Genomic DNA, 26747 nt, shown 5'->3' on the forward strand with positions numbered 1-26747 from the left:
TAGCCATAAAGCACAGCTATAAGAGTAGATCAGGTTATCCCCACTAATACATCTTATTCTAATGGTCAGACTTAACTGGACATCACAAAAGTTCCCGTAAAATTGTGATGTCATAATAGAAACTATCTGACATGACAATGGAAAAGTGATTGTTGTTGGACATCAAAAGATAGAGGAAGACAGATTGTTAGGTCAAGTAGGACAAATTTCTAAATAACGATAAAGTGTATCGGACACTAAAGTATCAAACTGTACACATCCAACAGATTTAGTGAAAGTTATCCATGTGCTCTACAAATTCGTCAGTCCAAGCTTCAATCTTACAATGAAAATCTTTGCATATCTATCTTTTTAATGGAAAGGGAAATGAAACAAAAAGTTACACCCTTTGAAAGAGTACTGTCATCAAAATTATTCATTATACAGATATGGGGAATGGACATTTGTTTGGGTGTATGAAAAATTGACTATTAAATACAACGTAAAATCACCCAAGATGATTGTGGTATGGATCATTCAATTACCAGTTAGAAACACATATCTGTTATCGCCAAGTAAGTCTAAATACAAAGTTAATTCACTTTCTTTAAAATTTCAACCCGGCATCTTCTTATTTTTCTCAAATCCGGAAGTTGAAAGGTAACCAAACGCAAGCGCATTTGCGCAAGATCTGTCAGTAATGAACATCCTTATTGCATCGGCTTTTCAATGTTTTGGTGAAATACATAATTCAAACAATAGTATGCATAAAGTAACTTATAATTCAACTTTTATTTAGCATTTATATACAGAATATTCACAAAACAAATTTGTATCTATTTATAGAATTTAAAACATCCGGGACTTTCGTGAATGGCGGATGACAGAACCTATTTCCGGAATCAAATGTAAGGTTGTTTTTCATACGAGAAACACGATCTACAAAAGACAATAACTTGTCAATTGCCTGATCTGATTGCCAATAAATCTAAAGTACTAGGTAATGTTACAGATGACATAAGTATTTACCACGTGAATAATTTACAGCAAATTGTGTCACTGTTTTTGCAACTGTCTGAACTCAGAAACATAACTTTAATATCTCTTGTGTCTATATTCCTTAAGCCATTTCATTTGATAGTACGAATTTGGTAGGTTCTGTGAAGGTAGTTACCTGTTTCTGCTGTTAAAACCAAACCTTTCCTGGTAGGCTGATACTAGTTGATAGTGAAACTATCCAACTAGAACACAAGTTGTTTACAATGGGCCTTGAAAACAGATGCACCTGAATCTGGGTACCTTTAGCAAAATCTAGTTTACTCCCTTCACTTTTGCATCCAATACATGACCTCTTTTTAAAGGTTTTGTGTTGTATCATAAATTTCTTATGCACCCGCCCAGGAACATATATATACATTGTATATTGACAGGACTTGACGCTACCAAATTATATCAGATTTTATCATCGGAACATATTCAATAAAGATACAATACAGAAAGTGACATGTATTAGAAAAGTATTCGCTTTTACCGTAATAGTTTCTGATGATATTAATAAAATGTCATTCAAATATATACATGTACACTGTAGTTGCCAGAGTATCAAACTTATTATCTGTCACTTCAAATTTGTTAATAATCGATTCATTTCTGCACAGAATGCAGACAGGATAATTAAAAAATGGTGCTGATTGCATTCCCAAATTCTTGCATTTTAAAACATTTCACATCATAAATCACACTTATTCATTTACTATTAATTTGCAATATACCAAAATTGTATAAGTCCTTTGCCAAATTTTGTTTGTTAGGACTTTGGACCACATTTTTGGAGAACTTTGGTCTTGTGACATTGAAACTGTTTGTAGTTTACATTCATATTTATATTAAAGTTTATGATAAATATAAAAAAGAAGATTTGATATGAATGTCAATGAGACAACTCTCCACAAGAGACCAAATGACACAGAAATTAACAACTATATGTCAATATATTCGATCAGTCTAAGATGGTTCTCTGATTTAAAGTATGGAGTTGTATTGGCATTTGCAAGTCTAATTTCCAGCATGTACAGTGTGCACCAAATCTTTTCTGACTACTGGTTGGAAGACCTAGTTTTAAACATTTTTCTGAGTGTTTAAATAATGTTTTGTAAAAAATTACTATTCAGAATTTTTTTTTTAACTTGTCCAGGCATCTGACTAGTGGCTAACTGTACATACTAAATTTCAATGAAAATTGTGGGATCTTTCTTGGCCCTCATACATGTTTCATTTGGATATTTTACATGTTAAAGTTTGCATTTATGTCTGCAGTTAAAAGAGAACTTCTGATGGATAGTTCATGATATTTGTCAAACAGTTATTTTAGTATTTTAGACATGGTTCATTGATTTTGAATATTAGCAATATTAAGTTTTTGTGGTTTGATTTATTTTTCAGATCCTACAATAGGCCCACTATATTTAGTGTATTGAATTATTGCATGTATATGTTGTCTGGCAGGGTTATTTAATATGACATTGACTTCATTTTTATGGTTCATTAGTCACTGTTCGATTTTCATTATTAGGTCTGTTTCTCTGTTCTGCCTTTTTATTTTTCACTCTATTAGGTCCTGCCTTTTTAGCTCACCTGTCCCGAAGGGACAAGTGAGCTTATGCCATCACTTGGCGTCCGTCGTCCGTCGTCGTCTGTCGTCGTAAACTATTTCAAGAATCTTCTCCTCTGAAACTACTGGGCCAAATACTTTCAAACTTTAACTGAATGTTCCTTAGGGTATCTTATTTATAAATTGTATCCGAAGTTTTGATCTATCAACAAACATGGTCGCCATTGCTAAAAATAGAACATAGGGGTCAAATGCAGTTTTTGGCTTATAACTCATAAACCAAAGCATTTAGAGCAAATCTGACAGGGGTAATATTGTTTATCAGGTCAAGATCTATCTGCCCTGAAATTTTCAGATGAATCAGACAACCCGTTGTTGGGTTGCTGCCCCTGAATTGGTAATTTTAAAGAAATTTTGCTGTTTTTGGTTATTATCTTGAATATTATTATAGAAAGAGATAAACTGTAAACAGGAATAATGTTCAGCAAAGTAAGATTTACAAATAAGTCAACATGACGGAAATGGTCAGTTGACCCCTTTAGGAGTTATTGCCCTTTATAGTCAATTTTTAACCATTTTTCGTAAATCTTAGTAATCTTTTACAAAAATCTTCTCTGAAACTACTGGGCCAAATACTTCCAAACTATAATTGAATGTTCCTTAGGGTATCTAGTTTGTAAATTGTATCCGAAGTTATGATCTATCAACAAACATGGTCGCCATTGCTAAAAATAGAACATAGGGGTCAAATGCAGTTTTTGGCTTATAACTCAAAAACCAAAGCATTTAGAGCAAATCTAACATGGGGTAATATTGTTTATCAGGTCAAGATCTATCTACCCTGAAATTTTCAGATGAATCAGACAACCTGTTGTTGGGTTGCTGCCCCTGAATTGGTAATTTTAAGGAAATTTTGCTGTTTTTGGTTATTATCTTGAATATTATTATAGATCGAGATAAACTGTAAACAGGAATAATGTTCAGCAAAGTAAGATTTACAAATAAGTCAACACTACGGAAATGGTCAGTTGACCCCTTTAGGAGTTATTGCCCTTTATAGTCAATTTTTAACCATTTTTCATAAATCTTAGTAATCTTTTACAAAAATCTTCTCCTCTGAAACTACTGGGCCAAATACTTCCAAACTTTAACTGAATGTTCCTTAGGGTATCTAGTTTGTAAATTGTATCAGAAGTTGTGATCTAATATGAGGCAGGCATTACCTGTAAATGGGGACGAAGTCTGTATGAATTATTTTTTTGTAACTTAAATATTTGTTTTAAAAAAAAGAAACGGAAATACCGTAACGTTTCCGATTTTGGTTCTGTTGTTAGGGATTTAGTTGTGACGTTATTTAAATTATGACGTCATATGCAATGTAAACAAAGAAACGCTATCATCAGGTAACGTTTTTTCATATCAAGGAATTATTAAAAATGAAATTGGTATTGCGCGTTCCTTCCTATTTTATACTAGACTGATAAATATATATTTTACTCAAAGTTTCATACAAACAAGACCAGAAAAAGGAAGTACATTGTACATTTCTGCGCAGGTCCGGGATTTCAAAACACGACAAAAAAAAATTGAACGATTTTGAGTTCATTAGTACAATGAAAAATTCGGGAAATTTTCCCGTATTTTTTTTTTATTGAATTTTCTACCGTTATTAGGGACTCCGTCCCCATATCAACAAACATGGTCGCCATTGCTAAAAATAGAACATAAGGGTCAAATGCAGTTTTTGGCTTATAACTCAAAAACCAAAGCATTTAGAGCAAATCTGACATGGGATGTTATTGTTTATCAGGTCAAGATCTATCTGCCCTGAAATTTTCAGATGAATCAGACAACCTGTTGTTGGGTTACTGCCCCTGAATTTGTAATTTTAAAGAAACTTTGCTGTTTTTGGTTATTATCTTGAATATTATTTTAGATAGAGATAAACTGTAAACAGCAATAATGCTCAGCAAAGTAAGATTTACAAATAAGTCAACATGACGGAAATGGTCAGTTGACCCCTTTAGGAGTTATAGCCCTTCATAGTCAATTTTTAACCATTTTTCGTAAATCTTAGTAATCTTTTACAAAAATCTTCTCCTCTGAAACTACTGGGCCAAATACTTCCAAACTTTAACTGAATCTAGTTTGTAAATTGTATCCGAAGTTATGATCTATCAACAAACATGGTCGCCATTGCTAAAAATAGAACATAGGGGTCAAATGCAGTTTTTGGCTTATTACTCAAAAACCAAAGCATTTAGAGCAAATCTGAGGTAGGTAATATTGTTTATCAGGTCAAGATCTATCTGCCCTGAAATTTTCAGATGAATCAGACAACCTGTTGTTGGGTTGCTGCCCCTTGAATATAATTATAGATAGAAATAAACTGTAAACAGCAATAATGTTCAGCAAAGCAAGATCTTCAATTAAGTCAAATTGACCAAAATTGTCAATTGACCCCTTCAGGAGTTATTGCCCTTTAAAGACTTTTTTCACAATTTGTTCATCATGTTGATTTACTTTAAAAAATCTTCTCCTTTGAAACTGCTGTATCAATTTCAGCCAAACTTCATTGAACTTAGGCTAAATGAGTTTCAGAGTATCTAGTATAAATTTTATATTTTATTTCCTTGTATGTCAAGAAACATAGCTCCTATGGCTAAAATAGAACATAGGAGAAAATGATTATTTTTTTTTGGCTTTTGAAGAAAATAGGACGATCCAAAAACATTTAAATAAATTGAAAAGCCAAAATAATCATTGATGAGAGATTTAACCAAAAGAATTAAGGTGAGCGATTCAGGCTCTTGAGAGCCTCTTGTTTTATAAGTTAACCCTGATTTTTTTTAACATAAATCTGTTTCTCAGATACTATAAGCAATAAGCTAACAATATTTTCTGTATGGTATGATTTTCCAAAGCCAGAACCTGCCATCCAGTGGTTTTTGCTGGTCACAGTTTGCCATATATATGTATCTTTTTTATACATGTATTGTATAAATGTAGACATTCGTTTTCTCTTTTTATTTTATTCACATTTAGTCACCAGGAGAATTTAAAGTGGGTTTGATGATTTCCTAAATTGGATATCTGCTTATTTAAAATAAGATTTCTAAATCTGATTTGATTTTTTTTCAGTTGTTTTTGTCACAATATATAAAAAGGACTAGAAAGAACTTACCATGACTGGACACAGTTCCCTCATAAAAGTAAGAAAATTAATGTTTGCTCCACTTTACTATTAACTATGAATTTATTATTATACCCCCGCTTTAAAAAAGGGGGGGTATACTGTTTTACCTCTTGTCTGTCTGTCCGTCCGTCAGTCAGTCCGTCCCATGAAACTTTCGTCACATTTTTCTCAGGAACTACACATCCACCCTTTCTGTAATTTGGTATCAACATTTATATATGTCAGCCATACCGTGTGATGCGTTTTCAGATTCATCACTTGACAACTTCCTGTTTACCGAACACTTGTCTGATTTTACACATGATAGCCAAGTTCAAAATTTTCGTCACATTTTTCTCAGGAACTTCAATACAAGGATTTCTGAAATTTGGTTTCAGGATTTATATAAGTCAGCTATACCGTGTGATGCGTTTTCAGATTCATCACTCGACAACTTCCTGTTTACCGAACACTTGTATGATTTTACACATGATAACCAAGTTGAAAATTTTCGTCACATTTTTCTCAGGAACTACAATACAAGGATTTCTGAAATTTGGTTTCAGGATTTATATAAGTCAGCTATACCGTGTGATGCGTTTTCAGATTCATCACTCGACAACTTCCTGTTTACCGAACACTTGCATATTTTTACACTATTAATATTATCCACTTGCGGCGGGGGTATCATCAGTGAGCAGTAGCTCGCAGTTTCACTTGTTTAGTAATGATGACAATGTTTTTATTAATGCCAAAAATGCAACAGTATCAGGTTTGAAATTATAAAATCTTGCATTCTTAATTACATCTCAGTTTGTCAACTATTTTGTTACCCTACCCACTAGTTGGTCCAGCTTCTTCAAATTAATGAGGAATGTAGCTGACCATCAGATTGTCTTTTTCTGTATTTTATGCAGAGAGGTGAGACATACCGTATATCTGTGTAAATAGTTTATTTAAAATTGAAATTTAGTATTTTTAATGAAAATGATGAAATTGATGTATATTTTAGTATATTTAACCATTGATCAATGTACAATAAAAAATATTAGAAACTGTTTATTTGCGTGTGAATGAGATAAATTTTGAACTATTAGTAAATGAGAGTCATTATCTTCCTAGGTTTTATATCTTTAATAATAAGGATGACTGATACCTGAAATGTATATATACACAGTACATAAGTAAATGATTAGTTATCTCCTCCCCTGGGGACAAGTTTTTTTGGATACGAAAAAAAACTTAAACAAATAAAGTCGTCTATTAGACAATAAATGTTCAGGAATGTTCTGTTACAGTCTTCCGGACACGAACAAGATTAAACGTATGGTGTCCTTTCACAATTTTAAAAGCAAAGTCTCTAGATTCACTGATCAATGTCTATGCATAATTCATTTATCAGATCCTGATTCATCAATGTTATGTTCTGTTGTGTTGCGGCGGCTTGGTCTTCGTGGTGTCAATAGTTCCTTGTCTCCAGCTTTATTATGTGGCTGAAGACGGGATAGAGCACTTGGTATTCTAGACATAGAAGGTACATCTGGTTCAGGGGTGTGGTGGAATGACTGGTCCAAATCTATTTGTGTAGGCTGTTGAATTGTCTGAGTCGCCTGTTTTTGAGTGGGGACTATAATTGGTGTCTCATTCAATGCAGCTGGTTGACTTAAGATTCTTGTTGGTGATAAAGACACTGGAATCTTGGGCACTTGTGGCTGTGTCGTCTTGGATGTAGTTGGAGAGCTCAAGATCACTTCTTGATGTTGAACTGCAGTAGGTGCCATCAAAGTACCTTGTGTTTGGTTGGTTTGAAAAGGAGTGAACTTTCAAAGGTGTTGGCGGTTGCGGATAGTTACTCGGCCTGTGCCATCTACACGTATAACATACTGGTGGTATTATCATCAGGGAAAAAACGGAGTTTATTAGATATGCAGATGTTTTAGGAGGAAAACTAGATGTCAAGACATTTAGGACATAAATTAACACTTGAAAATTCAATAATAGTTCTTTTGAAATTTGGCTCAATGCCTTAAATTTATTTTACAACTATTTAAAATGATATCTATACTATTAAACGAGAAGACCTCATTTTGGGTGTCGCTTCTCCTCCTTCCACAATAAATTAATCATCATGCCTCTGTGTCCTATAGGTAACATGTATAGTCGCATTTGTCATCCATTCTTATGATCATTCAGTTGGGGTTATTTTGGGATAAAAACGAAAAAGAACGCGTCCGGATATTTTCCCGTCATTGGACAAAACTTTAAGTCAGATTAGACTTCCGGTTTGTGTTTTTCTGTACTTTGAACATGCAAAGACTATGAATAAAGTATATAAATTTGCTTTCTGCTGTCATTTTGAGTTCTAGCATGTATCATCCTTGCTTAACGTGTTTCAGTTTGGGATATTTTGGGAGGAAAACGAAAATAAATAATATTTGCTATTTAGTTTACAGTGGCGGATCCATAACTTTTCATAAGGGAGGGGGGCACTGACTGACCTAAAAGGGAGGGGGGTGGGCGTTCATCTCATGCTTCAGTGATTCCCCATATAATCAACAAAAATTTTTCAACGCCCCCCCCCCCTGGGATTCACCTATGGGTTACTATCAACGGCGGTCACTGCGGATATATATCTGTATACATACATTTACTATGAATAACTGTATTTGTTATAATTTACTATAAATTCCAATGGTTATCTTTGGGGGGGGGGGGGGCTCTTTACTATTCATGGCGTTCACTGATGTAAATATATATATGTAAGTACCTTTGACTTTTGATACCTCTCCTGAAATTCTCTGTATAGTAATTAAAGTATATATGCATGTTCATAGAGTACAAAAAAACAGAAGGTATAAAAATCGGTATTTGAAAAATAGGGGGAGGGCAAAAAAATGTGCCCAGTCCCTAAGTACCTTTGACTTTTGATACCTCTCCTGAAATTCTCTGTATAGTAATTAAAGTATATATGCATGTTCATAGATTACAGAAAAACAGAAGGTATAAAAATCGGTATTTGGAAAATAGGGGGAGGGCAAAAAATGTGCCCAGTCCCTAAGTACCTTTGTCTTTTGATATCTCTCCTGAAATTCTCCAGTCAGTATATTTTTTTTACAGTTTACATACGCTTTATTTCCCCGCGATTTTGCGGGTGTGTTCTAGTATTTTTTTAATTTTGAAAATCTTAAAAGGACACTCCTGGCAGGATTGTTAATATGCAAATAAAAACTATTGCTTATTAAAAAATTGTATTTTGCAATTGACTTGATATCAATTTAGAAAATCACCTTCTAGTAATCTCTGTTAAAGGGGCACTAGCTATGGGATATATAAAAAATCTAACATATTATTATTTTTGCTCAATTATTAATGAAATGCAATTAGTGAAATAATAATTCGCTTTTATCAGCCAGTATTTGACAGCTAGTGGCCTTTAAGGGTGCCGTTTGGCTTTCAAAATAACAACTACTACATGTATTGTCTTTCTTGTTGTGTTGACATATATATTTTTGAATTTCCAATATCAGCCTGAATTCAGCTGTTTGTCTTATTGAATGATCTTACTACCCCTTGCAGAATGGTCTGATGAAGAATCAGTAACTGGTTACCTTAAATATTACATCAAGTTCATTGTGTCTTTATTTTTTTATGCCCCCTAATTAACACTTTAACCATTTTAGAGTTGTTTCCCTTGATCAATAAAAAAAATGCTGAATTTTTAGTTTCCGTTAACCTACTTTAGTTTGCCTCAACCAAAAATTATGAAACTTATTCACAATGCTTATTACCACAAAACACAGATCAAGTGTGAATTTTGGTGACATCACTTTAACTGTTCTAGAATTATGACCCTTCATAAATAAAAAAATTCTTTTTTTATACGACCGCAAAAACTGAAAATTTTTTGGTTTTGGTATCACATTGGCGTCGTCAACTTCGTCGTCGTCGTCCGAATACTTTTAGTTTTCACACTCTAACTTTAGTAAAAGTGAATAGAAATCTATGAAATTTTAACACAAGGTTTATGACCACAAAAGGAAGGTTGGGATTGATTTTGGGAGTTTTGGTCCCAACATTTTAGGAATTAGGGACCAAAAAGGACCCAAATAAGCATTTTCTTGGTTTTCGCACTATAACTTAAGTTTAAGTAAATAGAAATCTATGAAATTTTGACACAAGGTTTATGACCACAAAAGAAAGGTTGGGATTGGTTTTGGGAGTTTTGGTCCCAACAGTTTAGGAATTAGGGGCCAAAAAAGGGCCCAAATAAGCATTATTCTTGGTTTTTAGCACAATAACTTTAGTATAAGTAAATAGAAATAAATGAAATTTAAACACAAGGTTTATGACCACAAAAGGAAGGTTGGGATTGATTTTGGGAGTTGTGGTCCCAACAGTTTAGGAATTAGGGGCCAAAAAGGGGCCCAAATAAGCATTATTCTTGGTTTTCACACCATAACTTTAGTATAAGTAAATAGAAATCTATAAAATTTAAACACAAGGTTTATGACCATAAAAGGAAGGTTGGGTTTGATTTTTGGAGTTAAGGTCCCAACAGTTTAGGAATAAGGGGCCCAAAGTGTCCAAAATTGAACTTTGTTTGATTTCATCAAAAATTGAATAATTGGGGTTCTTTGATATGCCGAATCTAACTGTGTATGTAGATTCCTAATTTTTGGTCCCGTTTTCAAATTTGTCTACATTAAGGTCCAAAGGGTCTAAATTAAACTTAGTTTGATTTTAACAAAAAATGAATCCTTGGGGTTCTTTGATATGCTGAATCTAAAAATGTATTTAGATTTTTGATTATTTGCCCAGTTTTCAAGTTGGTCCAAATCGGGGTCCAAAATTAAACTTTGTTTGATTTCATCAAAAATTGAATAATTGGGGTTCTTTGATATGCCAAATCTAACTGTGTATGTAAATTCTTAATTTTTGGTCCCGTTTTCAAATTGGTCTACATTAAAGTCCAAAGGGTCCAAAATTAAACTAAGTTTGATTTTAACAAAAATTGAATTCTTGGGCTTTTTTGATATGCTGAATCTAAACATGTACTTAGATTTTTGATTATGGGCCCAGTTTTCAAGTTGGTTCAAATCAGGATCCAAAATTATTACATTAAGTATTGTGCAATAGCAAGAAATTTTCAATTGCACAGTATTCAGCAATAGCAAGAAATCTTCAATTGCACAGTATTGTGCAATAGCAAGAAATTTTCAATTGCACAGTATTGCGCAATAGCAAGAAATCTTCAATTGCACAGTATTGTGCAATAGCAAATATTTTCAATTGCACAATATTGTGCAATAGCAAGAAATTTTCAATTGGAGTTATCTTTCTTTGTCCAGAATAGTAGTTGAATCAACTTAAATCATTGTTTTATACAATATCCAATGTATATTCACTTTTACTACCAACTGATAAATTAAAACAATCTTTACCATTCAGTGATAACAAGCACTTTATTTTACATTTTAATATTTTATGATGTATTTAAATGAGTAGTTATTGTTGCAAATGGGGAGGGGGGGAGGGGGGTTAAATTTTTCTCATTTCAGATTTCATAAATAAAAAGAAAATTTCTTCAAACATTTTTTTGAGAGGATTAATATTCAACAGCATAGTGAATTGCTCAAAGGCAAAAATATTTTAAGTTCATTAGACCACATTCATTCTGTGTCAAAAAACCTATGCTGTGTCAACTATTTAATCACAATCCCAATTTAGAGCTGAATCCAGCTTGAATGTTGTGTCCATACTTGCCCCAACCGTTCTGTGTTCAACCTCTGCGGTCATATAAATCTGTGCCCTGCAGAGCATCTGTTTTTGTTTTTTTTTTTCATTCTCTAACTTTAATTTGTCTAAACCAAATGTCATGAACTTTCTACACCATACTTATTACCACAAAATTTAGATCAAGAAATAATTAGAGTAGTATCACTTTAACCGTTCATCAGTTGTGTCCCTTTGTAACTTTATATGATATGCAAGCTGGGGCATACACATTCCCCATTTATTTAATGAAAATTTAGTCATAACTAAACAAATAAATTAAACATAGAATCTTACTGATGGCAGTTTATTATTTGGATTTTAGATCAAGAACTGCTAGATGTAAATATAAAAAACATAAATTGTAATGAAATAATTTGGAAGCACTGATCCTTCCATAATGTTTGGCTTGCAGTTGCTTGGTAGATACACATTCTGATTAATAGGTAAAACTTTCAGTGTAAAGAAAATGAAACAAAAATTATGTAGATCATTGTATTTAATATATACTGTAAACTGCTGTAAACTTTAAAACATTTTATCATTGCAGCGGTAGATCCAGCCTTATTTAAAAAGGGGTTCCTAACCCAGGAGAAAAGAGGGGTGTTTCAAACTATATGTCCCCATTCAAATGCATTAATCGACCAAAAAAAAAAGACTATTAAAACACCCATAGACAGTACCCCACCCCCTCCCCCACCCCTCCCCTTGTATCCACCACTGCATGGAATTTCAACTAATTCCCTGCAACTAGTAACTGTTGGAGTTTTCTCTGCACTTGTGCTACACACTTTAAATTTAAAAGGGGATAATGCACAATTTCGGGTAATTTCTATTTCTGAAGAATAACATTAGATGGGACAATATCCCTAATGCGCCTTGAAATAAGGAACTCAAAAGTCATGTGTAAACAAAAAATCTCTGTGTAGTGATATTTGACACATTTCTATGATAAACAAATGACTGAGCTGAACCATTTGTGTTAATTTAGAAAGTAGGGGAACACAGAATAAATGTGTAAAAACTATGGAGCTATTAAATGTGTTCAAAGTATTAAATTTTCAAATAATGTATTGTGTTAACAAGAGTGCACACGCTGAAATGTCTCGCCTTCTATACTAATCATTGATTTTATATTGATAGTCCTAAGTATAAAGCTTAGTTTTATTACAACTGTCTCATAAACTTAACATTAACCAAGATAACTAAACAAAGACCAATGAACCTTGAAAATGAGGTCAAGGTCAGATGAACCATGCCAGGCAGACATGTACAGCTAACAATGCTTCTATACAACATATATAGTTGACCCATTACTTATAGTTTAAGAAAAATAGACCAAAACACAAAAACTCAACACTGTGCAATGAACCGTGAAAATGAGGTCACCGTCAAATAAAACCTGCGCGACTGACATAAAGATCATAAAATATTTCCATACACCAAATATAGTTGACCTATGGCATACAGTATTAGATAAAAAGACCAAAACTCAAAAACTTAACTTTGACCACTGAACCATGAAAATGAGGTCAAGGTCACATGACATCTGCCCGCTAGACATGTACACCTTACCATCATTCCATACAACAAATATAGTAGACCTATTGCATATAGTATGAGAAAAACAGACCAAAACACAAAAATTTAACTATAACCACTGAACCATGAAAATGAGGTCAAGGTCAGATGACACCTGCCAGTTGGACATGTACACCTTACAGTCCTTCCATACACCGAATATACTAGCCCTATTGCTTATAGTATCTGAGATATGGACTTGACCACCAAAACTTAACCTTGATCATTGATCCATGAAATTAGGTCGAGGTCAAGTGAAAACTGTCTGACAGATATGAGGACCTTGCAAGGTACGCACATACCAAATATAGTTATCCTATTACTTATAATAAGAGAGAATTCAACATTACAAAAAAATTGAACTTTTTTTCAAGTGGTCACTGAACCATGAAAATGAGGTCAAGGACATTGGACATGTGACTGACGGAAACTTTGTAACATGAAGCATCTATATACAAAGTATGGAGCATCCAGGTCTTCCACCTTCTGAAATATAAAGCTTTTAAGAAGTGAGCTAACACCGCCGCCGCCTGATCACTATCCCTATGTCGAGCTTTCTGCAACAAAAGTTGCAGGCTCGACAAAAATGGGATTTTTTACCATGAGGAGCCGCATCACAAAAGGATATTCGGGGTTTGTTAATTTACGGAAAAAGTAAACTCACTTCGAACCCCAAAAATTTAACCACATATGTGAAAATGTCTCAGCTTTGAAACGAGCCATAAAAAATATCCAAGTTAACGATATGGACTGAGCAACAGAAGAAAACGTTACCATTACGACCTATGGAGAACCTAATACGCATCTTGACCCAGATGAAGCTATCAAATATTTTCCTGTAATGACTATCACATGTGCAGTTCAATTATTTTGGAGAAGAACATATAAGATATGTAATCAGAGGCATCATCTGTGTGACACATAGTGTGCCATGGACACATTCCCAATTAATTTGTATTGTGTCATTGAATAACAACTTAAAGAACTACTACAATATGATGAAATGAAAGATTGAAATTGAATTAACTGATTACTTCCCTATATAGTGTAGATACATTTCTTTTAAATGTCTTATATAATGCTATAATAACAATGAATGGTTGATTTTTAAATAGAATTTAGATGTTTTTAATGAATATGACAGGAAGGAAAGCTTGCAGTCTGTACATTGTTAAATACATTTGTTATTTTACTTCCTGGTGTGTTTGTAGAGAGAACAGTCTCAGTATTGTTTTGGTAGATGTATTTTAAGGTCAATATTTGCTATCAAATGCATACAATGTAAGTTTTATAAACTATCATATAAAATAGACAAAATATGGAAGAATATTTGATTTATGCAACACAAAAGTCACAAGTTTTTGTATCTTGCAACTATGACAAGCTTGTTTTACATAAGGGCCATTAAACAAATTTTTATGGTCTTTTATATTTTTATGCCCTCCCTATGTAGATGATTGATATTTTTTCTGGTCTGTGTCTCCTTCTGTCTGTCCGGCGTCTGTCCTATTATACACATTTTACCAATTGACCTCTCAGGGAGTTGTTGCAAGTGTTCTTTTACATGCTGAGAGTACATGAGACATCTGATTTAGAGTCCCCAATCTGACTAATCTAACTGTGTATGACAGAGTATTATATATCAAACACATCTGAATAGACTGTCCACTACAAAATGGGTTTAACTATTGAACAGGTCCAGAGATGACCATATTTTTGTATTCTTTAGTAATAAAATAGAAGAAGATATTGGTTACGCATAAATGACACTTCTACATTACATACGAAAAAGCCATTACAACATTTAGAGGTCTATAAATGGTTGTTAACAATAAACAATTGGATTTAGCATACTTATTTATCAAGCTTAAATATTATCATGTTTAACAGATACTTCAATCATAGTAATGCATAGTAAAAAAACTGTCTTAATTTGTATGACCCACCCTTAATGCTTTAATGAAATTGATAAGAAATGCTTAACTGAATATTTAACCAACATAATTTACATTTTTTTTTCTAATCGTGATGTACATTTTATGGAGATGTTGTAAATCGATCAGCAGTTGATTTCATGATATTAAATCCTATCAGAAGGTTGCAGTAACAAGTTAATATACTCAAAGAAAGCATTAAATTTCAAAATGAACAAAATAAACAGGTTTCTTCAGAAATCAAAGTTCACCTGTCCTTTAACAACTGTTTTATAGTAGGTGGTATAATTAATTATCTACAAAAAATAAAAAATAAAAGAAGCATAAGTTGGTTTAATATCTACATAGATAAATCATATGTAGTAAGAGATGAAATGGTATGCAATGGGAATTAATGTGCAGCTATTTATAACTTTGCGATGAATGTGTTATCTCTGTCATGATGGGGGTTTGATGAGGAGGAAAAAAACATGGATGTGATTTTAGTACCTCAATATAGTGCATAGGGGGTTATGGTTGTGTTAATATTACACAATGGAAATGATTGGTAAGTTAATTAAATTTTTCTCTGGCAGGTGCTTGCTTCATTGATCTAATCTAGTTATTTCTGGATTTTCTGAAATACCTGGAAGCCAATGTTGTAAATCATTCATTTCTCAAATAAACTGAAATCAATTTGCAAAGCTAATGATGATAACTAATATAAGTCTTTTTATATACTTTTTTTTTTAACATTTTACAACTTTCTGTGTTAGATATCTAGATAATCTTTATCTGTTTTATAAAAATAGGTTTGTTTGATTTAATGAGATTTCATTTTGTTTATGTCAGGCATTGTGCAATACCTTGTAAGTGTTTAAGGTCAAGAGAACTTGTAAATCTTATATGATGAGGATACATTTAAGAAAAGAACTAGGATGGGAACTGTAAGTGACACCGATTGTTGGTCTTGGTCATCAGCCATGCATTTTAATAATTTGTCAAACTGACCTAGTTTCTAATTTAATAAATAATGTTAGATTTGGTATTTGGTAGCATCTTATATATTGATATTAATAAGTCCCAATTTATGCACAAACAAATATGTTTAACCCTGACATATATATATTGTTTGTGCTGTATTTAGACCCTTGTACAACAAAATTTGTTACATGCACACATATAAAAATTGCGTTTTTTATACGACCGCCAAAATTAAAAACATTTTGGTCGTATATTGGTATCAACGGCGGCGTCAGCATCGTCGTTGTCAGAAGACAGATTGTTTCCAGATAATAACTTTTGAATAAGTAAAAAGAAATCAATAAAATTTGAACACAATGTTTATAACCACAAAAGGAAGATTGGGATTAATTTTGGAGGTTATCATCCCAAAGGTTTAGGAATTAGGGGCCCAAAGGGGCCAAAAACAGCATTTTATAATATCTAGTTTCAGGACAAAAAGTTGTGTATTAGTATTTCAATTGTTCTGATATTGTACCACAATGTTTAATACCATTAGCAGAAGGTTGGGATTTATTTTGAGGGGTAAATGGGCAAACAGTATAGGAATTAAGGGCCAAAAGGGGCCAAAAATAAGCATTTTTCTAGTATTAAGACAATAACTTGTGTGTAACTGTATGGATCTCTCTGACATTGTGCCACAAGTTTCTATATACAACTCAGGGAAGGCTGGGATTCAGTTTTGGGTTGATTTTCCGGAATGTGTAGGAGTAAGGGGCCAAAAAATTGCCAAAAAGAAGCATTTTTCTAGTTTACAGACAATAACTTGTGTTTAAGTGTATGGATCTCTATAAATTTTTACAAGAAGTTTCAATACCACTGAAGGAAGGTTGGGATTGATTTTTGGAGTTATGGTTCCAATAGTTTTGGAAAAAGGGGCCAAAAAGGGGGCCCAAAATAATCTTTTTTGTAGTTTTCAAACAATAACTTATGTTTAAGTGTATGAATCTTTGTAAAATTAAACCACAAGTTCCATACCATGAAGGGATGGTTAGTATTGACTTTGGGTGGTTATGACTCAAAATGTTTCAGATTAAGGGGCAAAAAAGGGGAAAAACTAGGTATTTCTGGTCAATGAACAATGAAGACAATTTAAAAACAGTGTAATGGAGGTAATTCTAAAACATTTAACTTACAATGTTGGGTATGTTCGGATTTACCTCCCTTACACTACTTGTAGATTATGTATAAAGAAATGTCAGGTTTTGGACTAATTGCTAAAAAGAAAGGGGTGTGGTAGTTGTTTTCAATTTTTTTTTTCTTCAAATTTTTCAAATTCCAAATTTTTGAAAAGTTAAATGAAGAAATCTTTAATTGCACAATATTGCACACTAGATTTGTAAGATCTTGACATTTGCTTTGTGTCAGAAACTCATATTATGTCAAAAATTTTATTGCAATCCAAATTCAGAGCTGTATCAAGCTTGAATGTTGTGTCCATACTTGTCCCAATTGTTCAGGGTTCGACTTCTGCAGTCGTATAAAGCTGTGCCCTGCGTAGCACCTGGTTATCCAATGCAATCATAGGTTTGAACATTGTTTTTGATTTAGACTTGCTTATATATGTTGTTGTTGTTGGTTGCTCTCTGTCATATTTTTTTCTGTTTAATGTTGTCTTGCCTTGAATGATTCAAAAAGAGAAACATAAGTATGCTGTTCTGACTGCAGAGGTTGTTGTGATGAGGTCAGTTTATGGTGAACCAATATTGGAAGTCAATGATATTTGGTATGCAGATTCAAGGTCTTGGCACATCTTATTTCCATGGAAGTTATTTGGCCTGTCTGCTTAGTCAGGATATATTGACCTTGAAACTTTTGCTTACTTAACAGGCATTAGTGTGTGATCATCTCATTTCCATGGAGATTAATACTTAGAAAATTGAAGTAAAACAGTATTTTTTTCTTTGATATGCTTTATAATCCAAAGACTAACAAAAATGTCCTCTGAAAATATTTTTCAAGAATAATGATATATGATTTGCCAACCAATATAATCACCACTATGACTTTAAATAGATTTTAATTTCAGCTAATGTTATTCTTGGAATTGCATTTAACATAAGAGGACAACCACGACATAACAGAAACACAACACCAAAATACAATTAACACATACAGAAACGAACTATAATATAACCCGGCACAGGACACCCCAAGAAAAATGGCGGCAATTTCCATGACATTCAATAAACAAGCACTTTTCAATGTTAAGTTAGTTTGATAGTACTATATCAAGGCCCTGTCCCATTAAGTGATGATCCAACAACTTTCCTTTATTTAGCAATGTTGCTACCCATCAGATTGTCTTTTTGTGAATGTTCTGCCTACAGGCGAGGCTTAACTCAACATCAACAGTATTATAATATGTCACATAAAAATTATCTATGGTCAAAAAGTCAGCCAAGTGAAACTGATTGTTGGTTGACTACAGAATGATTCTACAATCTTTCTCAACCAATTTTCTAGCAAACAAAGTTCCTAATTGTGTAATTTATTATAAAGTGGTATCCAGAAACTATTGGTTATTTTAAAGACTACATCAGTACGTGCCAGTGTACGCATGGATGACTAAACTGTGTGCTCTAGAAGAATCCCGATATGATTTTGGCAATGTCCATATATATTACATCACTTGTAAGACAATTAACATGTCTGTTATGATATAACAATAACAATAGTTTTTTTGTGTTTTTTTTCCAGATATAGCTGCAGCAGTTTCCTTGCCTCAAGTCAGTGTTGGTAAGTAAGGGTTTTATGGGCCAGCTTCATATATTATAAATATTAATGATTACTAAAAAATATTATTGCCCTCTACTTATAAAAATGTCAAAGAGATGCATATTGTTTTCCCTTTGACTCACTGTCTTATGTTTTACATAGGGTACATGGTTAGTCCTGTTTCCTCCTGCTTAAACATTTAACTGGAACTTTTATATTATATGGAGGATGATAGAATAATAGTTCAACTAATTTGAAATAAATACCGATAAGATTATGATATTATTAGGATTTTCTGACAAATTCCTCTAAATGATAAGACGATGAACTTTGTCAATTCTTTGTGAAAATGTGCGGGGAACATTTTTTGTATGCTTAAAGTCTATTTTTCTGTTATACGAAGCAAAATGCATTGATAATGGCTTTTCATATGTCATATGGAATTTTCAGTTAGTGTTTATACATGGATCTGATATTAACTAAGAGCAGTTGGCACTTACAATGCACATTTTATATTATGAGCTTTCAGGTTAAGATAACAAAAGGCAATAAGTTGTCTTAAAATGTAAGAATTAAAAAGACAGAACTATCCTAGGTTCAATCATTAAGTGCAAGTTGACTTCTTCATTTCAATCTATTTGCTTGTTGAACTATAATCAAGTCTACTACAGGGGCACCATGATCATCTTTGTCTTGTTAAATAAAACATCATCTGATCCAAAACAATGCTATACTCACAAATACATGAAAAGTGATTCCAGAATAAAAAGATTAAAAAAGATTTTTAGATAAAGCAATAACTACCTGAAAGAATACAGGAAAATACCAGACAGAACCCTCAACATCTCAAGTCTTGATTTATCATTGATTATGTAAATTTTACAAGTACTGAGGTTTTTTGCTGCCATAGGCAAAGCTGGCTTTAAATGATATCAGCTATATTTTGTTATTCTTAATTAGATTATGTATTTCTCTGTATACTTTGTTTTTTTTTGGCTGCCGCATATTGGTTTAAAAAAGCATTCATTAACAAATTTATTCCCCTAACTTGAGTGCTTTTAACTTATGAGTATGACCTTTTTATTTTGAAACAGGTCCATGCTATAAAGTTTTAAGGGTTTTTTGTTATAAACATTTCTGCAGTCTCTGCATTTAAGTTGTTCTATTTGTATAAGACATGCACACGTTTGGTGGTAACCATGCCAAGTTTTTACAATGCTACTTGTTTTGTAATAGTTTACTATCTAACAAAGACAGTAATTAGAGATATATTGTTAGAAACATCACTGCTTTTATTCTATCACTGTTCAGGTTTTATGTTTTATTTTCTCAATGTTATTTTTGAACGTGAATTTATAGAAGTAAAGATCAGTTTTATGGTTTTAAGTTTAGAGATGATAAAGCATATGGTGTCAGATATACTTAATATGAGCTGAACTGGTTTGGAATAATTGGAAACCTATATTTATTCTGGTATTTTTAGCCTACATAATGGAAATCCAAATTAGAAAGTACATTGATTGACATAGACTAATAACTGTAAAAGATGTTTCCTACTTGAGCTGATCTTGATATCAACAAATCTCCTGTTTTTTAGGGCAGTAGAGAGAAATTAATGTTACATCTTAAATGAAGTTAAATGGTTATATGTATTCTTCCATTCTGTCCTAATCAATCTCACATAGAGAACTGTCATTTACATTAGGGTATTCCCGACTTTATATTTGATCTTACGGGGCCACAATTTACAAAGTATTCATGCCATTAGCTTTTCTAAGACATTTTTTTCAATTCAGTCTTTATCAATCTCACATAAAGATTTATTCTAAACATCAGGGAATTTCTAACTTTATATATAACCTTCAGGGACAAAATATACAGAACATTCATGGTATTGGCTATTCGAAGACAATTTTTCAATTCGGTCTTAATCAATCTCAAATAGAGATTTGTTCTTTACATCAAGGTATTCTTGATTTTATGTATGAACTTCATGACCACCACAATATACAGAACAATCATGGCATTAGCTATTCAAAGACAATTTTTTCCATTCTGTTTTAATCAGTCTCGCATAGAGATTTCCTCTTTGCACTAGGATATTCCCGATTTTATGTATGGTCTTCAGGGCCACAATATACACAACATTCATGACATCGGCTATCCTAAGACAATAAAATGCAGATCACTAATATTAAAGCAGGATTCATGCAGTTCTTACCATACATTATCAAATTAGTTAATCAGTTAATGGAATACACTATAATTAAAGCTGAAATAGAAGTATTCAGATAATTTGTAGCAAGGCCATTGTCTGATGTCTAACCAATAAATATCTTATTTAATTAGACAGATGTATTTTTTGGCCAAACTACTGCATAAATACTTTCCAATAGTTGTTTATGAATATTATGGTAACAGTACGAATTACTTCAGTATAACATAGGTACAAGCTATTATCTTTGTTGAAGACAGAACCCAGTAGTAGCGAGATGGCATGATAGATATGTTTTGACATATAGTAGATCCATTATGTTGTTTATATAATTATTTTAATTGGTCAAAAGTGTGCCTTCTCATTAACTAAGACACATTCTTATCTTGTAATTTGTTATTTTAATGACCCAACAAATTACAATTTTATTAACTTTTGAAACATTTAACTTATGATTTGGGCTGTACTGTAAATAATTGTAATGGTAATTTCATGCCTCATAAATAAATGATGCTGAATTTTCACAGAAATATGACTAGTATTTAATAAAAAGCAATTATATTGATATAACATTTGTATCAGCTTTAGCTGATAACATCTATTTACAATTGTATCTGAAATTTAGTTAACCTTATAGCTAATTTTAAGGGAGACATTTCATATTTTTTCATAATGAACTATTTTTTTACCCAATTTTTATAATTATTTTTCATCACTGCAACCTTTGCTTAAAGTACACAGTGTGTAAAGCCTTCCAGGTTAAATCTTCTATTTAGAACAACCCCTAAGTACCCTCTGAGTTATATATCAACTGTGTTTGATATTGAATAAAATAGAATTTGAATAATATTTTTTTCTTGTATTATATCACCACAGTAGAAACACATTATGCTGATGACATGGACAATGACCTGAAACGACCTATTCTTGTTGTTTGTACAATGTTTGATCTGAAAAGAAAAAAAATGCTGTTTATTTCTCTGTTGCATTTCTGGTTCATTTGTTGGATTTATGGATTATGTGTGATGTCTTACCATTGTTTATTTCTGTTTATTTTGCTATGAAGACTGACGGGTATTGACCTACCAGAATATTTTTCAAGTGCAGGTAATTTTGAGGTTGATGTTGGACATCAAATTATTTGAGTACAGAAATTGCCCAGATATAATATTTTATTTATTGGATGATGAAGCAGCTTATGGGATCAGATTTATAGCTTCTTCAGAAAACAATGTTCAATAATTTGGGATGTATTCAGTACATACAATTTGTTTTTTAACAAAAATTCCAAACTCAAGGATAAATTCAATAAAAGAACAGAGTTCCCATTTCTCCTGCTTTGCACATATTTTATCTATCCAAGGTACAAGGGCAATAACTAAAAAATACAGTTTACTTTTGTTCTTTAGAATTGTTCATAAATATCTTAGAGAAATTACTGCTTCTTAGTAATTCCATGTGATTTCCAATATAATTGATATAGCCAAGGGCATAACTTGCTAAAATATTTGATGATTTTGATCAGCACTTTTTTTCAAAGAAATTGCTGACATAATCCTATGATATAAGTTTCACAAAATTCTGGCAAGAATTGTACACATGAGAGCCCTCTTAAATGATACAATTTTCCATATGATTTATATTTTAAAGGGGCATTACTCTAAGCCTTTTAGTACAGGTCGTTCCAATGTAAGGAATAGCATTAATCTGTTAGGTCTGTAATAAATGTGATTGAAAAATATAAAGTTCATACTGGATACTCTTTACAAAAGCAAATTATCTTTGTCATATTGAAATACAGTTTCAAGAGGACAAACTTATCAAAGTACAACTACAAACCTATATATATTAACATGGTAAGTCTCTGAATCATTAATTTTCTGAGTACTGTTGTTTGTCTATTCATCTTTTCAATGAAATGCGACCTATACATATAGTGTAGTGATGATACCATACCCATAATCAGTTGAATTTAAACTTATGTTTTACATATAACATGCATGCTGTATGTAATACAGGATATAAAACCATGATCCACATATATATAAGTTGACACACTTGTTGTCTTCCTAGTGAGTGACTTCCTAAATCACAGAATCATTCAGGGCACACAAATTTGTCATCAAGTTTAAAAATATATATTGGAAATACGGTTATTTTTTTTCAGTGTTCATCCTTTTTTCATAACTTAATGTAGTGAGAGGGATATTTTACACCTCATTCTAATTTTCAATGTCATGATAAAAGGTATTGTTAAAATATATTATATCTTGTTTTCAGAGTCACCTCTATTTAGATGTAGAAATTAATTGATTAATTCTTTTGTAAATCTCTGCATCTTTTGTTTGTAATTTTGAAAAATACAATGAATACCTATCATGCATTGTTTGTTCCTGCTGAGAAAAAAAGTGTTTATTACAAAACAGTTGAATAACTTTACAAGCAGAAAAATGTAAAAAAATGCAAGTACATGTACATGCATGTATTGTATTCATTTGTAACCAGGATATATATGAATAGGGGATAGATTTAATTATAAGCATACTCATCAAAAGTAAAAGCATACTTTCATTTGTATGTCAAGGAGTTTATTGTGGTGTCTTTTTCATTGTACTATTAAACATTATTGTTTTGTGGCCAGCTGGAATCTGGTATGAGATTTTCTCATGCATTGTAGACCCAGTGATTGCAATATGGATGTTTTCTGCCATTGGTTTAGTTGTTGTCTCTTTGACACATACCCCATTATCATGCTTTACTCTATATTTTCAAGCATAGCTATCGTGTTTAAGGAATTTTTCGGTTTTCTGTAAACAACAGTTTTGATGGCAAACATTTATTATCAAACTTTATTAAAATAAAGCATTGTTCGTAGGTCAAAAGAGAAGATGAGTAGTGATGTCCACATTATGACAAGTTGCTGCATTTATATAGCACTGAGAAAGCTAGTATCACACTACAAGATAAAATAAATATATTTATGATTCCTTGAGTTTTTTGTTAAACTGTAAATATTTTAATAAAGAATTCCCTATATGTATGTTTTTGTTCAGTTTGAACTTTACAGAGTTCATGAAAATATCCAGTATCTAAATTTTTTCAGTTTTATATTAACTGCAAATCTTATATTTACATGATTATTTTTTCAATTAAATTTGAACGGGCATTAGCACATGTGGGTGATTTATTTTGCCATTTCTTTATATTCTTATGATAAACATGCACGTTCTTCATTTTACTCACAACTGTACAAGTACATCTTGAGTATGTTGTTTACAGTTGATTGTGGAATAATTGTGATATGAATAATATGAGGAATGGCTGATGCTTGTCCACAACTATTCTAGATCTCCATCTTTATTAATAGATGTCTATCCATCATTAGTTTTATCGCCCTTCACAAAGCTTACAACAGAATTAACTGATATCTAGAAATATTCACCTGTCTGCATCATCAATTCTTGTTTTTGGTCATTCTAAAAGTATGTTTCACTTTAAGGGAAAAATGCCATGAATTTTATAGTTTTTTTACGCTCAAGTTTTGGTAATTTAGTTAAATGAAATTATTATTTTTTTGCATTTTTCAATTCCTTCCTTGGTGGTATTTTTTGTACAGTACAGCAGCAGTACTTCATATATATTAATGGAGCAATACCTAAACCCTCCTATGTCTCTTGACATATCGAAAATATCGATTTTCTAGACTCCAAATTATTAAGCTGATTATGTATGTATAATCGTTTCCTTGACATATAATAGATGACATATGGTTCTTTGGTTGAAAAATTTCATGAAAAAAGAAGTTGTCTGCTTTTATTTTCTGCTGCATATACTGTAAAATATGTTAAAATATTTGGGTAATTACATGGGTGTTATCATATTCATGTTGGTCAACCTCCTACTTTGAAAGGAGTTGTTGCCCTTAGAATGATGTTTTCTTCTTAAATGAACAAACAGTATTTAAATTAAAGTTAGATAAATGATTTATTATATTTTATGGATTGGTTTAATCAAGGATTTATAACTGAAGTTGCATCCTCAGTTATATAAATGCTGAGAGTATTGGCAGGGTTGGGCTCCCCCAAACAGGTTTAATGTCACCATGTTCTGAGAGTATTGGCAGGGTTGGTCTCCCACAAACAGGTTTAATATCACCATGTTCTGAGAGTATTGGCAGAGTTGGTCTCCCACAAACAGGTTTAATGTCACCATGTTCTGAGAGTATTGGCAGGGTTGGTCTCCCACAAACAGGTTAAATGTCACCATGTTCTGAGAGTATTGGCAGGGTTAGGAGTCCACAAACAGGTTTAATGTCACCATGTTCTGAGAGTATCGGCAGGGTTGGTCTCCCACAAACAGGTTTAATGTCACCATGTTCTGAGAGTATTTGCAGGGTTGGGAGCCCGCAAACAGGTTTAAAGTCACCATGTTCTGAGAGTATTGGCAGGGTTGGGAGTCCACAAACAGGTTTAATGTCACCATGTTCTGTATGATCCTGTCCTGAGTCAGAAGCCTGAGAGTATTGGCAGGGTTGGGAGCCCACAAACAGGTTTAAAGTCACATGTTCTGTATGATTCTGTCCTGAGTCAGAAGCCTGAGAGTATTGGCAGGGTTGGGAGCCCACAAACAGGTTTAACGTCACCATGTTCTGTATGATCCTGTCCTGAGTCAGAAGCCTGAGAGTATTGGCAGGGTTGGGAGGCCCCAAACAGGTTTAATGTCACCATGTTCTGTATGATCCTGTCCTAAGTCAGAAGCCTGAGAGTATTGGCAGGGTTGGGAGGCCACAAACAGGTTTAACGTCACCATGTTCTGAGAGTATTGGCAGGGTTGGGAGGCCACAAACAGGTTTAACGTCACCATGTTCTGTATGATCCTGTCCTGAGTCAGAAGCCTGAGAGTATTGGCAGGGTTGGGAGGCCACAAACAGGTTTAAAGTCACCATGTTCTGTATGATCCTGTCCTAAGTCAGAAGCCTGAGAGTATTGGCAGGGTTGGGAGGCCACAAACAGGTTTAACGTCACCATGTTCTGTATGATCCTGTCCTAAGTCAGAAGCCTGAGAGTATTGGCAGGGTTGGGAGGCCACAAACAGGTTTAACGTCACCATGTTCTGAGAGTATTGGCAGGGTTGGGAGCCCACAAACAGGTTTAATGTCACCATGTTCTGTATGATCCTGTCCTAAGTCAGAAGCCTGAGAGTATTGGCAGGGTTGGGAGGCCACAAACAGGTTTAAAGTCACCATGTTCTGTATGATCCTGTCCTGAGTCAGAAGCCTGAGAGTATTGGCAGGGTTGGGAGGCCACATCAAACAGGTTTAAAGTCACCATGTTCTGTATGATCCTGTCCTAAGTCAGAAGCCTGAGAGTATTGGCAGGGTTGGGAGCCCACAAACAGGTTTAATGTCACCATGTTCTGTATGATCCTGTCCTAAGTCAGAAGCCTGAGAGTATTGGCAGGGTTGGGAGGCCACAAACAGGTTTAAAGTCACCATGTTCTGTATGATCCTGTCCTAAGTCAGAAGCCTGAGAGTATTGGCAGGGTTGGGAGGCCACAAACAGGTTTAAAGTCACCATGTTCTGTATGATCCTGTCCTGAGTCAGAAGCCTGACAGTATTGGCAGGGTTGGGAGGCCACAAACAGGTTTAAAGTCACTATGTTCTGTATGATCCTGTCCTAAGTCTGAAGCCTGAGAGTATTGGCAGGGTTGGGAGCCCACAAACAGGTTTAATGTCACCATGTTCTGTATGATCCTGTCCT

The 26747-nt window shown here is 33.1% G+C and overlaps 2 protein-coding genes across 7 annotated transcripts in view; one reads left to right on the forward strand and one right to left on the reverse strand.

Moving 5' to 3' along the window:
- LOC143045446 (3-phosphoinositide-dependent protein kinase 1-like) overlaps positions 1–680 on the reverse strand; it is a 28355-nt gene extending 27675 nt beyond the window's left edge. For 2 of the 3 annotated variants that reach the window (XM_076217951.1, XM_076217949.1), the window contains exon 1: positions 525–680. The gene's annotated coding sequence lies outside the window, so the exon portion shown is untranslated. Of the gene's footprint in view, positions 1–491 lie in introns of all 3 variants that reach the window. The other variant, XM_076217950.1, reaches the window with a different exon arrangement.
- A 96-nt stretch (positions 681–776) lies between these two features.
- Positions 777–26747, forward strand: part of LOC143045445 (uncharacterized) — an 81005-nt gene continuing 55034 nt past the window's right edge. For 2 of the 4 annotated variants that reach the window (XM_076217944.1, XM_076217946.1), the window contains exons 1-3: positions 777–887; positions 5732–5802; positions 18755–18793. The gene's annotated coding sequence lies outside the window, so the exon portion shown is untranslated. Of the gene's footprint in view, positions 980–5731; positions 5803–18754; positions 18794–26747 lie in introns of all 4 variants that reach the window. The other 2 variants (XM_076217943.1, XM_076217945.1) reach the window with 1 other exon arrangement.

This window comes from Mytilus galloprovincialis, chromosome 9, assembly GCF_965363235.1.
Source record: "Mytilus galloprovincialis chromosome 9, xbMytGall1.hap1.1, whole genome shotgun sequence".
In the NCBI taxonomy this organism is placed as follows: domain Eukaryota; kingdom Metazoa; phylum Mollusca; class Bivalvia; order Mytilida; family Mytilidae; genus Mytilus; species Mytilus galloprovincialis.